The sequence below is a fragment of the Ixodes scapularis genome, unplaced genomic scaffold, assembly GCF_016920785.2.
Source record: "Ixodes scapularis isolate PalLabHiFi unplaced genomic scaffold, ASM1692078v2 ptg001458l_1__unscaffolded, whole genome shotgun sequence".
Taxonomy (NCBI): Eukaryota; Metazoa; Arthropoda; class Arachnida; order Ixodida; family Ixodidae; genus Ixodes; species Ixodes scapularis.
This window is the reverse complement of record NW_024610152.1, coordinates 46,006-61,323: the sequence shown is the minus strand read 5'-3', so window position 1 is coordinate 61,323 and position 15,318 is coordinate 46,006. Positions and strand designations below refer to the sequence as shown.

At 44.7% G+C, this 15,318-nt stretch overlaps 1 pseudogene; it reads right to left on the bottom strand.

Annotated features, from left to right (window-relative positions):
* Nucleotides 1-3,146: 3,146 nt before the first annotated feature.
* On the bottom strand, nt 3,147-6,015 carry LOC121834556 (annotated as a pseudogene).
* Between the last annotated feature and the right edge of the window lie 9,303 nt (nt 6,016-15,318).

Sequence of the window (15,318 nt, the reverse complement as noted above, 5' to 3'; positions counted from 1 at the left end):
TTAAACCATTCAGTTTTCCAGGCCGATACACAAGCAGTCTTTGATGAGTTCTTCTCTCATTTCACCGAAGTTGCCTGTATCGGCTAAAATGTGCCTTGGAAAGAAGTAGGCTTTGTAGTGCACTAGTGTGACTTCAATCTTCTTGGAGCTTTCGGGGTTTAGACTGTGTCTCAGCTGAGCCTAAGTGAAAGAAAGCACAGCGAAGGCTACCACACGAGCAAAGTAGAACGCAAAGTTGACACTCAGGCGCTTCTGCACCCCAGGCTTGTTGGGCTTTCTTTCACCCAGTCTCAGCTGTGAGGTTCATTCAAGAAAGCCGGCCCTGGACATAAGCTTACCGGCCATAAACTTGTCTGATGGTTGCTGAGGTTTTATGGGACTGTGAACTAGAAGGACTGACCAGCAGATTCCAATGATGTGATTGGCCTAAGCTGTTTTGGAGCACCTTTCAGAGCAGCCAAAACAGTGTTTTGGAGCAGCTAAAGTGGACTTTGGAGCAGCCAAAACAGTGTTTTGGAGCAGCTAAAACAGTGTTTCAGAGCAGCAAAACTGGCTTTTGGTGCATACATTCTTAGAAAAATAAAAATATTTGTTTTAAGTGCTGGACAAACAAAGAACACTTTGCTCGCCGCAGTAAACAATTTATAGTCAAGGTAAACCACCTGGGAGTCTTTCAACATATAACTGAAAGGCCAATGACATGACACATTTTGCAATGCTTCAGTTAAATTATACATATATATATATATATATACCCGCTATAGGTAAATAAAAACCAAACTGCTCATATTAAAATTTATTTGAAAATGACCAACTTAGTAGTAAATATCACACCATTAGGTTGTCTAGTTATGTAATAAATGGAAGCAGTCTCTAACTGTTGATACACGTGACCACTGCAGTGCAGTGCAAAATTGTCGGGCGAGAGGAGATTGCTGTTCGATCGAAACCATGCCAGTCCACTACGTCGCCAACTGGTTCCCAAAATTGTAAACAAAATGTAACTGTCCAGCATACAAAAAAAAAAAAAAAAAAAAAGTCCATTCGCACATGCTTGTTGATTGGCTAGCGAGGTACAAGCTAAACACAGCAAAAAAAGAATACGAGTGCATCGATGCAAGACATCACGAGCGAGGGTTAAGAAGTTCTTGAAGCGCTTGGTGTAACGACTGATCTTAAGAGAAACAAGCGTGTTGTCCGGGTTCAGAGTGCAGACATTGCCTTCTTTGCTTTAGCTCACTTCTCTTCACCAAGTCCCTTTCGCGGCAGATTTTTTACGTACCCGAGTCCCCCTCGAAAGAAAGCCTACCAAGAGAAACCTTGGTAATCAGTGCTTCGACACAGCAGTCTTTGAGCTTGAGGGATTTTTCGAGCAGCATATTGAACAAGAACAGGAATGTTGATGAATATTAGGGCGGTCCTTACGTTTCAGTTTAGAAAGCGCCATATGTGTAGCGACTTCGGGACGGCAACACCCAACGTCGCGCGACCATGGCGACTGGCAAGCAGGGACCAAATATAGTTTTCCCACAGCCGTTGCTTTCAGGAGCAAGTGCTTCAGCTCACAATGTAACTCCCGCCACGCAAAAACGTGATTTCGTTTCACAGCATGATGGCATGGATGGTACCCAGCACCCGAGCGTCGGGGCGTCCGCAGATGCCCGCCTCTATCGTCGAAAAAGTTTTAAAAAAAAGATGCGAGACAATGAGAGCGCAAAACGCAAGACTGTGGTAAAAACCATGCAAGATCGGATGAACGATTGATGAAGGGTACTTTGTGTCAGGCGGCCGCTTGCGCCACCTAGCTATGTGTGCCCATTATGGTACTCAATATAGTTTCGGTTTTGAAAGTCCTTCGGTGCAGGCTTGTTACAGATTACCCATATTTTTGCAAAATGTAGCAGGATGTAGCAGGGTTAGCCCCATGGTGCAGTTTGGCGCAATTGGCGCAGCAATCACATCACGGAGATTCCGTAATCTTCAGCTTTGTATTTATAGCTGTCATCAGGGTTTTCCCCAAAAATATATGAGAGGTGGACATCGAAAGGGAGGGGGACTGAGAGGAAGGGGCTCTAAAGCGCACTTAAAAACAATGCGCAGTATTTTCGCGCTTTCTTGGTCACACTGTGCCCTCGTAGCAATGATGCCAAATGCAGGCATCAGCTTGATAAGCATGGTGCTGCGAGATTCGCTCGATGTGGATGCTCCAAAGCACTATACGCTTCAAAGACTGCATCTTTTTGTTTATCTACGGCAGAATATAGAGTTCGCTGCTACATCACATTTGGGCTAGTGGGCGGCAGACCCACCACCGCCTACTGTGGCGAAAACGAAACCCTGACTGTTATTAAACACGAAGCTAGCTCAGAAATATTGGCTGGTGTCGCAGCAATGCTTTGCTGTGCTCCGTTTATCCTAAAGCTGACAGTGCAGTGTATGCTGCGCTCACGCCGGACCAATTCATGGCCTGGCTTTTATCACTTGACCTCGTTCTCCGCTCGTGAGTACGTGAAGGGAGAGGGGAGGTGTGTCCATGAGCTGCAAGGTCGACAGTTGACTGGTCCAATGGGTATGCAGCTTCCACCACACCATCAACCGGGAAGTAAACGGCGTATAGCGGTTGCAAGTGGTTGTAATGCAATGTAACACAAATGTATAACCAGCCGTATGTTCCACAGAGAAGTCAGCTCTCTCTCTCGTATACCACTGTAGCGATGATTGAATACAATGTCTATTTAGCAGCTTATTAGATCTTCGCTCACTCCTCTACAATTTTTACTTGATATTGGTACACCTTTTTCAGAACATGCAAGTAGAAAGAACAAAAAGTGTTTTTTACTCTATAGTTTGCATTATTCATCTTTTAGAAAATTGTTCACCAACCTTTGTCAGAAACTATGTATCACTGCACCTTTACTGCTCTGGAGAGATTGTTCTTCCCTGCTTGATATTTCATGGTTTTGTTATTTGGAAATCACAATATAACAATATGTAGTAGCTGGTCAAACCAAGAAGGAAGTAATAAACTTATATAATGCATGTTAATAGGTCAAGTACTGTCCATTTTCACAAATATTTCGAGAAGTAAATAGACAAATACATAATGCCAGTCATTGGAGATTTCTTGACAGTTTGTGTTTGTGCCACTACTTGCTCTGGCTTAGGACTTGCAACTTCCGCACATTTTTTTTAGAGGCTGCAGCGTCTTGGATAGCCTCATTTTGGTTCCGGCAGTAGTTAGCAAGGAAAGTGTTAGCTGACACACTCAAGATGTGCGTCATCACAACCTTGGGGTCATGTCCAAAGTCACACACATCCAGGTCATCATACTTGGTCAGCATCTCCCTAGTGACAGACATAAGCAGTCCCTTCTGGTTTCGAACTGCAAAGAACTGTGCTGCATTCTCCTTGTCTGTGAGCTTTTCCAGCACTAGCTGTGTGTGGAGCACGGCATTCACGACTACGGCTTGGGGAAATTTCAGCCCTCCCCGGGAGATTCCTTTGATGAGGCTTGCATCGTCGAGCTCAATGCTTCTTTCTTCCAGGGTGAGGTTTTCTTCGCAAGCATCGCAACCAAGTTTTTTTAGGACTGCATGGGCACAGTAGCCTGCAATATAGGTAATCGCAGGCATCTGATCATGTTTGGCAGCGATGTCAGTAGCATCTACTGTGATGCTGAACTGGTTGCGTTCCTCCTGTGTCACCTCTTCGTGTGTTGCTTGTTCTTGTGCCCTGCCAAGTAACTCTGTGGCGGGCACCAGTGGTAGCATCTTTTGCAGCCTGATCTTCGTCTCCGACTCGTACAACTGGCGGATGGAAATGTGGTATTGTGTCCCGCAAGCCTCCTGTACTTTCCAAATCTGGCTTCCAGAGAGTCTGTTTGAAATTTGCCGAGCAGAACATAGCTGAAACCAAGCTCCCTGAGGCAGTAGATGGACACCTTTACCAGGGTGGAGCAAGTCAGTCTGAGCGCTTTATGTGTCTCATTGGTCAGTCTCCCACTGTCTGTGTCCATTGCTTCCCAGGTGTCGAGCCACTGGACCATGTCACTGAGGAACTTGAGCTTCGGATCTGCCACAGAGCTGACAGGCTCCTGCATTGGATCTCGCAGCCTCTGCCCTTTCAAGGGGGTCTTCACATTCGCCACTTTCCACCACCTCACAATCAGCTCGATGAAGTCAGCCGTTTCCAGGACGTGCTGGATGCCGAGGTCGTGGCCAAGTGTCCTTAAAGCTTGCACGACGTGGTCATTGAAGATTTTCAAGACCAACCTCACATTTTGGCGCTCCAGACTTGATGGATGTAGCGCCTTGGCACTGAGTCCGTAGCCAAACTTAGCCAGTTGGTCAGTCTTGTGAAGCTGTAACTCCCTCAAGGCATCAAATGAAGCTTGTTGTTGTGATGTGGCAGGAGTCGCCGTTTCGATGCTTTCGAAGCTTGGGAATGCGAAGCACTTTCCAGGAGTTCCTTGGCTCAGCCAGTTGTTGCGAATGCATTTCAACAAGTGTACAGGGTCCACAATGAAAAAGAGGGGCCTGTCTGTGTCTGCTGGGTGGCTGTAGACCATATCGAATTTGGCGTGGGTGGCGAATTGTGACATCATCTTGCGGTTGATGGCATTATTGTCGGTTACGACGGCGATGATCTTGAATCCTAGTGCCTCTAGCCTTAGAATAATTTTCTTCACGAAGCAGTGCAGCTGTTGGGCATCTATCTGGCACACAGGGAGGACATGTACGACATCTTTGTTGGATGACAACAGGCTCTGTATCATGAACACATGTGCTGTTCGTGCTGCTTTGCATGAGTTGGCAGAGCTGCCTTGGACATTTCCTCCCTTATAATCGATGTAAGGTTTTAAATGTACTTCATCCAACATGAGGGTGGCAACTTTTTCGTGATCCTCAAGGTGTTCACTTTGCTTTTTTATGTAAGACAGAAGCTGTTCATCGTCTTGCTCTGTTGAGGGGTTCAGCTGTTGGTTGGAACACAGTCTCCTGATCGTAGAGGGATGTGGCAGCATGATACGGGAGGTGCCCCTCATAAACTTGTACGCGTGTGGCGAAATGGTGTATATGAGGCTTGCAAAAATGAGAAAGTCTGGTGCATACTTGGGCTTTTTTCTCAGGAGCACATCTACCTGTTGGCACAAAAATGCCAGCGCGTCTGCGATGTCCTGAACTTCATTGTCATTCCTGAGGTCATCAAGTAACGACAGGATGAGTCCAAGAATGGCGTCCTTCTTCTTGCTGGTGCCAGATGATGTGGCCGACTTGTCGAATGCTCTGATGTTGTCGAGCAGGTCAACCAGCGTTTTCAGACTGGTGATGGTGGTTGGTATCCAAAAGTCGCCTGAAAGCTTGGTTGTCTTTGTGCTGTAACAGTATACTGATACCGTTAAGTCAGGCTTCACAGTAACGGAGTACTTCAGCTGTGGGGCGTTGTTGGGGTCTTGGTTGATGTTCAGGAATGTAACACCTTGGTCGTTTTGAATGCAGTTCCAGAAGGGAGTAGCATTGATGTCTTGGATTTGGTCTATGAGTTGGTCAAATGAGATATCATTTTCCTCATTGGGTTCTCTTGGTCTCTTTTCAGGTGGCTCTGCCAGTGGTGGTTCTTGGGGCAGTGAAGAGGTGCTGCAGGCAAATATTGTCGGCACAGCATTGTTGGAAAGTCTCGGTCTATCGAGACGGGCTTGGAGTACTGCTCCGGTTCTGGGGTCTGTGTACTGTGTTGACGTGATCACGAATCTGTCTTCAAAGTGTGCTGCACACACCTACAATAAAGAAAGTATGACTGTTTCATGTGACTGCTGTTATGTGGTAGCCAAAGCAGCTGTAGAATTTGGTGAAGAATGTGAAATAATTTTGTAGTGATTGTAGTGAGGCATTTGACTGTTTCATTGCCTGTTACGAAAAAAAATGTCTCCACTTTTTTTCTTTTTTGACAATAAAATTTCTGGCATTATTGAATTTTAGATAGTTCTTGACTTACGGTTAGCTTTTTATAACGCATGTTCGCCACTGAAGGCATGAATATATTTCCTTAATCCAAACTGACCCTTTAGCGAAGGAAGCTAGTAGATTGTCCTTCAAATGATGTAAAAGCATAGATGAGTGCCATATATTTGCACTACATTTCAAGTAGTGCAAGAAAGAGTGAATAAGGAGAGTTGTACATATAAAACAAAACTAAGTAATCGAGGTGCTTATGTATATTATTTCCATTTTGAATGCTGGTGTATCAAAGCTACATTTGTTTTTACTGTACTGGAGTGCTCTGTCAATGCTCTGTGCACTGTATGTTAGTTAAGCAGAGAAGTTTATATTGCTGGTGGCCCACATCATTCAGCATATCCCGTCCACCGTAAATTACGGGCTTGAGTTGAGCTTATTGGTGAATTATACTATAATTATAAATAATATATGCCTAATAATAAATATAATGTGTCTGTCCCCTTTTCTCCCATTTTTTTCCTCTTTTTCTTTTCTTGTTCCATAAGTTCATCTAACCATGCGTCAATCGAACCTGGCCGAACCTGGCACCTTAGTTGGGGTTCCAGTTGGACTCCTCGGGCAGCGACAACTCTAACTAGCAGTTGTTTTGATATTCTCTCATCAAATATTCAGCTTTTAATTTCACAGATTACTAAAGTCACGTGGAATATAATACTTCAGTGTTTTTCTTGGGGTAGAGAGGAGTGCATGACTACAAAGGAACTATAAAAGAGGTGAAGGTGTTCTCCAGTGATTGTGCACTGTTGGGACTATCCCTGATGAATGAGCCTGTAGCGTAGAAAAGTGCCTGCACTGTATGAACGCACGTGCGAGACCGGAATGCGCAGAGCGTTGGGCTGGTTGGGCACGCGTCTCTAGCTTTTTCTTAATTCGCTCGCACGGGACACCGTTCAAAACAAGAAAAACACGATCAAAACATGAGGACTACGTACGCTTCGATTTAGTGGAGTCCGTATTTCGAACGTTGCCGGCACGCAACATCGAAACAGCTGCCCGGTAGGACCCATTCACAGGGCAGCGTTTTCTTACGCTACGTTACGAATGCAAGTCTCCTCGACTTCGACATTCGTGCTGCATATGTGCCGTGCGCGAAGTTACACTGAACCGGTTGTCATATGCGCCATTAAGCACGGAATATGCAATTCCTGTACCGTGGTGCTCTGAAAAGGTTGCGAAATTACATATCGTACCCCGCGTCAATTTTTCTGTGCGACGTTGAAACTTTCTGATCGGCTCGCAGCTCGACTGTATGATCAGCATCACGCCGACGATGTCGTCAGTAACTCGGCGCTGCAGCACTGCGGAAGCTACACTTTCTTCGTGAACGGTGGGTATAGTAAGCCCAAATTGCGACAGAACGTCAGTTTGCAGATGTACCTGCCGAGTTCGCGAGTGCGCTCTTACGTCGATAGACAAGAGGGGAAAAAAAACTCTTCAATAAAACAAACTGCACTACGTGCATTTCCTCGCCCGTCCTTATCGAGATCCCATCTCGTGTCGAATACGAAAAGAAGTTTCTATCAGTGTAACCTCGTAGTTCTTCAACTAAAGAGGCACAAGAGCCAATGCTTGAATGTACTACGTGCGCACCTTTGAGCGTTCGGACACTACACTCTCCTTCGGCAGTGCTTGCAGCCACTGCTGCCTTCGGGTTTCATCGGTCGGGAACGAAAAAACTGGCACTGAACTATAAGACTTGTGCTTATTTCCTTGGCAATTTTTCACGCAGCAGTGGAACGGCATTTCATCCGATTTTTTCGACCTTCGCGGGTCGAGCGTCTGACGATACAGCGGCAGTGCTGTCAACCGCTCTAGCAGACGATGTAGCAGACGACGGCGCTCATCCGGGCTACCTAGGGGGCGCTCGGGGGATCTACTAGTGATGACGTTTAGAGGAGGAAACGCGCAGGCCTTGTGTTCTAGGTGGTATTGAGCAGACACGCCCAAACCGAAACCGAAACTAACTTGACCGGAAACGGAATCAGATTATACTTCATACCGCCCGCTAGGAGCGCTACCTGTCACCGGTCTATCTGGGCCGCTGGGGCCTATGGCAGTGTCCGCTCTTTACCTTGTGTATATTACTCTATGGGTACACGACCAACTCTCGTGAGCCGGTAGCGGTCGGTGACACAAACGGCGACAGAGCAACGGTGGTCGCCGATTGTGTGCGGCGTGACTGAGGCTACGAACAAACTGATAGAAACGTTCCCATAATCGAGACGGTAGTCTCTCTTCCGTGGAAATTAGACTTCCTTTTTTGTCAATAACAGGTGAGTGAGCGCCAACCTAATCGAAGAGAGAAGGCATCGGGATTTCCGCTGTCACCTAACGGCTCTGTGCAGCGCCTTGCTTACAAGCTGCATGTACCAGAATTTATATTCTGCACCAGAGTGGACTGTAGTACATCCCGCCCGGTGTCGGAGTGCGTAGTGAAAAGCAACTCGCAACCGGCGGAAGCTAGCGGTATCATGTTATCCTGCGAGGGCGAGCACCTCGCTTTTGTACCCACCTGCGCTGCTAGTGTGTTCGTCGTGGACCGAAGTGGTTGATGCATCGATCAGAGCCCCGATGAGCGGCGCCGGAAAAGACGCTACACCTCTGAGCCACACAAGCGGCTTGTTTGATTGAAATTTCTCTACCACTTTAATAATTTCTGCCCCGGAAGTATGCTTAGCAGACTCCGCTACCACACCGGGAGTAAAGAAGCTAGATTGAGATGAAGCTCCCCGGGTGTTGCGGTTTTGTCCAGTGGAGGTTGCCTTTTACACCAAATTCGCGTCATATAAAGTCACTCGATCGTTTAGGACAAAGACAACTCTCATTTGGACCAGTGCATAGAGGAAGCTGAGTGTCAGTAAATATTTTCGAACCACTACTTCATCTGGGCGACATCAGTTAATTTGAAATGTCATTTCTTTTGCTCACGAGAGACGGGGGTAGAGCATGTAGGCCGAAGGCCCGAACCAGGTGGCTGTCATAGTGTGTTTGCACTGGATTGGTTACAAGTTTAATTACAGCAAGAGATACTTATAGACCAACACGCGTCCCTGACGTCACGCAGCAGCGGTGGCGCTGTCGACGGCACTGCGCATGCGCAGACGCTTCAGTTCACTCGAATTCGGTTTCTGCGCATGCGCAGTGCCCACACCTGGTGTGGGCAAACGCGGGCTTGTTTGTAAACAGCGTGTCGGTCTATAGGTGAAGCGAGCACTGGAAAATGTATCTCACTTTGTTGCTGTAATAAAAACAGTCCCATCACATTTAGTTGGGTGTATTTCTTGTCTGCAGTTGCCTATGCGGTCAAATGAGTACCATCCCAGGCTCTACGAGCTACACCACTCAATCTGGCTTTTTGGTACTGTTGCGATTTTCACAAGCGATCTCCAGAGTAGAGAGTTTGGGACTGAAACTTCGTATTCCAGTCCTACTCTTAACCATAACTTCAAAAACAGGAAGATATGTGGCAAAGAAGCAAAAAAAGGCTATGTTTAATTAACCTGAGACGGGTAGAGAAGAAACATCAAGACGTAGAAGGGACAGAAAATAGACAGGACGACGTCTCAAACTCACGTAACTTATTTATTTAGTCCACCTCCTTATATAGTCTCAATCTCAAGGTTATCTCCACCAACACAAAAGGACGAAATCTATACAGATCAAGCGCCACAGCCTTCATCGCACAATGCAAGAACGTTGACAACGTTTACAGGTCAAAGCGATAAGGCAACATCCATCCACTCTCAAACTTGAACAAAAGGATCTCTTCCACTACTACTATTCTATACACAGTTCATACTTCTGTTCAAGTTTGAGGGTGGATGGATGTTGCCTTATCGCGTCGACCTGTAAACGTTGTCAACATTCTTGCATTGTGTGATGAAGGCTGTGGCGCTTGATCTGTATAGGCTTCGTCCTTTCGTGTTGGTGGAGATGACTTTGAGATTGAGACTATATTAGGAGGTGGACTAAATAAACGAGTTAGCTGAGTTTGAGACGTCGTCCTGTCTATTTTCTGTCCCTTCTACGTTTTGATGTTTCTTCTCTACCCCAGTCTCGGGTTAATTCAACATGGTTAATATTCACCAGCTCGCCTGCACCCTTCAGATTTTTTCTAAAAAAAGGCTGTTGTAGCTCATTGTTTGCAATCAAGTAAAAAGACAATTGGCGAAGTACCTTTTTACATGAGTGGAGCATAAATCCTTCCATGTCAGAGCTAAAATGTAAAGTTATGTTTGGGCACACAGGCATGTGCACAAAGTTTTGTGTCCACGTACCTTTTTTGTGCCTGTGCCTTACTCACCTGCTGCAAAACTTTTGCTTCGATGTGCTGGCAGTGCGTCAGTGTGATTATTTTTTATTTACCTTTTGTCCAAACGAGGTGAATGGGCCAATAATTTTTCAGCAACACATGCATCGTGCCAAATGTTTTATTAGCACCTCCATAAAACTTGCACTCCTGGCTTTAACAAAAAAAAAATCTGCATTACAGAGGTATGCCCACTATACCGAGAATCACATCTTAGTATGCCTAAACTTCTCTTTCATTAGTCACGGAGTCTATTATAAACTACTCCCAACGAATTATAATGTGGTGGTACATAAAAAGAAACACACACAGCTACCAGTATGCAAATTTATTTCGAGAGTCACTCACAAAAGGTATAAAATATGCTTTCAGAGAGAGCAGAGCAACTTTGTTGGTTAATGGTCAAATGGCGCACTGGAAAGAGTGCAGGAAATTGCACCAATGATGATACATAGAAGAATAACATTGTTGTTTTGGATGCTCAATTATAACGACAGCGTGTCCTTGGTGGATGCACCTCCTAATTATTGTGCTTACGGAATTACTACGCCACTCTTCTACCATTATAGGCGCAACTTCTTGTGCACACTTTTTTTTTTTTTTTTTAAATCTGGTGACAAACGGCAAACCTTTAACAATAAATCCTGAGAGCCTATTGCCCCTTCATAAATTTTGGAGTACATTACCTTTCTCCACTTGGTGATCCAGACATCCCATTAGAGTTACAGAAAGCGTTAAGGCATGTACCACACATTAGAGGGGAAACAGTGTACCACAAATGTTAAAGCAAAAGCATGACATTTTATTATAAAGAGTGTGAGGCAGTGTCAGTTATCCGAGTACCAATCTTCAGTAAAGCCTTTAAGCTTCTTAGAGAAGAATGATTTGTGCACTCCTTAATTTAAAATTGGCAAGTTTTGATATTTGCTTGCAGACTTGCAGCCTACAGTAAAAAGAAGTGTTAGTATAAACAAGTCCTGTGTCTTTCATTAGTAATAAAAAGTTTATTTAAAATGTATTAAAAATTACTGAAAAATAATTAACAGTGAAATTTTAAGCCTTATATTGTTCCCATTCAAGCAAGGGGATTCCACTCAAAACTCATCCCAAAAAGAACAGAAGAATGATAAATACTCAAGATAACTTACCATGCTCAGGTGTCCTGTTAATTTTGCAGTAAATGGCATGTTATGCATGTATATCAAAATGTGGTTAAAAACAGCTTCCCAAGATCAGTGTTATTGTGCTCTTGGCATAACAAACAAATCTTACCACAATCGCTTTATGAACAATGGGTTAGAATCATAATCCCCAAGTTTGTCAATGGGTTTTCAAGAGTTTCGCAGGTACTCCACCAGCTGGTGTTTAAGACAAAGAAACTGGCATTCCTACCAGAAGCTATGTGCCGTAAAATATTGAGAAAGCGCTCATCAAATGGTTGGAGATAATTGTAAAAAATATGGGATGGGCACTTTGCAGGTTCCAGCGCTGAAAGTCAGAACAGTGCAGGAGCAGTGTTGTAGTCTGGTGGGACCCCTATTTTCTTAAAGCAGTTGCACCGCTTGCATCCAGCCAGCTTTGTGCTGGCATTCTCATGTGAAGCTTCATTGCTTCTTACTGGAGTGAGCATGGAAAGCTTCACCGCTCTGCACCAGCGCACTGGGAGATGTGGTTGATGCGGAGGAGCACCTTGTTTCATTCAATACATTCAGAAGTTTACTGGCCTGGGTGCTTGATATGTTCTTAATCGCTTTTTAAATTTTCAAAAGTGGGGTGGACACCTATTGCGATATGAGCACATGTTCATCATTTTATGGCACATGGAATGGCAGAGATAAAAAAGTAAGGCAAATATTTTGCCTATCACAATGGCGGGTAGTAGAAATGCATCGAAATGATGTGTTATGCGTCACGGAAAGTTAAAAACATGAATGGTTAGTAGTGACTACTGCTGCATTAGAAGGAAGAAGGAAGTGCAGAAAGGAAGCCAAAGAAGTTAACTTGGGGCATTTTATGCTGCATCAGGTAAGTTATAGTAAAGTTTATAAAACACAACATTTTAGAGACAACATGCCTCCTATAATTTATACAATTTTCGTCATGGCAACATACCCCCCCCCCCCCATACACATCCCACACATTTAAAACGGTATTGCATGCCATTATAAATAGGGTGCTATGGCAACTATTTAGGCATCTCTCTTGACTTGTAACATAGCAGACATTGTAACATATCACGGCACAGACAAGACCGTGAATTTCAAACATTACTAAATCTTAGGCGCAGGAAGACCGAAAGGAGAAGACACAAAAAAAAGAGTGACAACACTGAACGGGATGGTGCGTGTGTTGTCCCTCTTTTTTTTTTTTATCTCCTCTCTGTCCCCTTGCATCTTAGGTTTACTGATGCTATGACATGTTCCAATCAATATATCAAGACTTAATCATTTCTAAATTGAGAAATATAACATGCAAAGCATACTGCAAGATCATAGGCGTGCACAGGGTCCTCCTATAGGGGAAGCCAAATTCACTGCAGCGCCCCCCCCCCCCCCCCCCTCACCCCCGTCTCACCGAGACCCTTACGCCGTAGGGGTAAGGCTCTGGGGGTAAGGTGTTCTAGTGCACCCTAGTAGGAGTGCACTAGAACACCATATTTTAACCGCGAAATATGACTTCCAAGTTTACTTCAGTGTCACTATAAAACTACCTTTCAGTTTACTTTCCCGCAGATTACTTGGAAGTCTAATTATTGCGGTTTACGAATGGGGCCCGGAGAATGATAAGGCTTGAAATATGTTTGAACCTAAAAATTAAATCTGAGCTGTGACACCGAACATGACGTAATGCCACAAAACGTCATACTTGCCACTGTTACGTGTCATCGTATCCATATCCTCGTAGACCGCAGTAATTGGATTTGCGAGTGCTCTGCGTGAAAGTGGACTTACATGCGCTTTGAAGTGTGGGAGAAATAAGAAGATGAGATAACTTTTCTAACAACAAAAACGATTTATTGCCAAACAAAAGTGGAGACCCCCACGATAAAGAAACCACAGCTTGCACTCGTAGGGCACAAGCGCCATCACAAAACACAAAGAAAATGAATCACACGAGGGCTCAGACGATACACAATTTCAGTTCACAAACGGTACTCTAAAAAAAAATTTAAAACAACACAACAACAGGGCTGGTGCAAATGAAAACAGTAACACACAGTAAAATTACTACACTATACAAAAGTACTATTCAAGCTGAGCTGTGCAAAAATACTATCGGTGTGAGAGGCGAACCTTAGTTCGGACGGAATCGGCTGTAAAGCACCCTCTTCCGCCGGCTGTCAACCAATTAAGGATAAAGTAGAATTATGCGACATTGTAGGTTAATGCGAGAGCATATCCTGCGAAATTAAAACACATTCATAACAAAAGTTTGCGCGTTTTAGTCGTAAAATGCTTTAAGATATTATCAAAACTGATGGATGTTGCTAGGTCCTGCTACACAAAGGGCAGCATCAGCCAACGAAGCCGTTCCTGCGACATCATGGATCTTAACTTGGTCTTTACATGTGCGAGCTTCGAAAATGTCCTTTCGCACGAGCAACTGGTTACAGGAATCGTGGAAAAAAGTTGAAGAGCGCGAGAAAAGTCCTTGAATACTGACTTGTCCAACCCATTTTCTTTGAGTGAATCCAGCCAGTCATAGGCGGTCATGCTGTTTGTTTTTTCGTCGCTGGTTCGGGACTTCAGGAGTTGCATATCAGCACCCAAGCTGTCGGGATCTACCTCAAAAAGCTACAAATAAGAGATATTTGTTCGTTCGCTCACAGAGAGGCCCAAAAGGTTCTGGAGAGCACACACAAGCTCAAAAGTTTCTTGTGTGAACCTTTCCTCGATCCCTCGAACACAGGAGTCAAGCATCGGAAAGAAAACACCGACACGAAATTCCTCCTCTTTTGTCGCATAGAAACATTCATTCGCCCAGTTTTGGTCAAATCGCTTCGATACCTTTCTTCTTCGAACTTCGGGAATCTCGATTTCATTCATCTCGCAGATCGAAGAAGCTTCCGCAAACATCTTTTTAAAGACTGTCCCATCTTGCCTCATCTCTCGCAGCGCTTTTTGCAGATGCCTGACTTCATTGAGTGCAGTGGTAAGGTTAATTTTAGGGTCCTGAAGAGCTCGGCTAACCTTCAAAATAAGCTGTAGAATAGGGTGAGCTATTTCCATGCTGCAGACAAAGTCAAAGCTCATCACCTGGGAAAGGAGTCCATTGCCTTTTGCTTTCGTCTCCGGGTGCTTTGTGGAGTCCACAATCGTTCTTACTGCACTCGACAGTTCGCTGTAGCTCTCACAGCGAACTGGCCTTTACTGCTTCAGCACAACATGCCCATCTGGTTGTAGACAAAGACTTCAAAGTTTTCAGCTGTGTGCCGACAGTTTGGAAAATTCGCTCAAAAACAGCATGGCGCACAACACTGTTTTCAATAAAGTTGTACGCAAGTTGCACAACGCCAAAGAAATCAAACATCATTCTGTTTTCTGCTCAAGACAAGCATGCATCGACAAGCACCAGGTTTAAGCTGTGGGCATAGCAGTGAACGTAGACGAGCTTGTTGTTCTGCTCTTTGCACTTTGCTTGAACGCCAGCAACGTGCCCTGACATAGTACAAGCCCCGTCAAAGCAGACGGAACTCACAGAATTCCAGGAAACATTGATGGTGTTGAGAACTGCTTGCAATGTGGAAAACACAGAGTCGCTGTCTAAATTTTTAAGCCTGTCGAGAGTAAGGAAGACCTCCACAGGCCTGTTCTTAATTTCGCAGAAGTACCTAATAACAACAGAGAGTTGTTCATGATGACTGCAGTCACTTGTTTCGTCGCACATGAGCGAGACTGTTTTACCTTCTATGCGGTGGACAATCGAAGAAAAAATGGCTGCATGCAGTGACTCTAGGATGTCATTTTGTATTCTGTTGCTGATGTAGGAGGC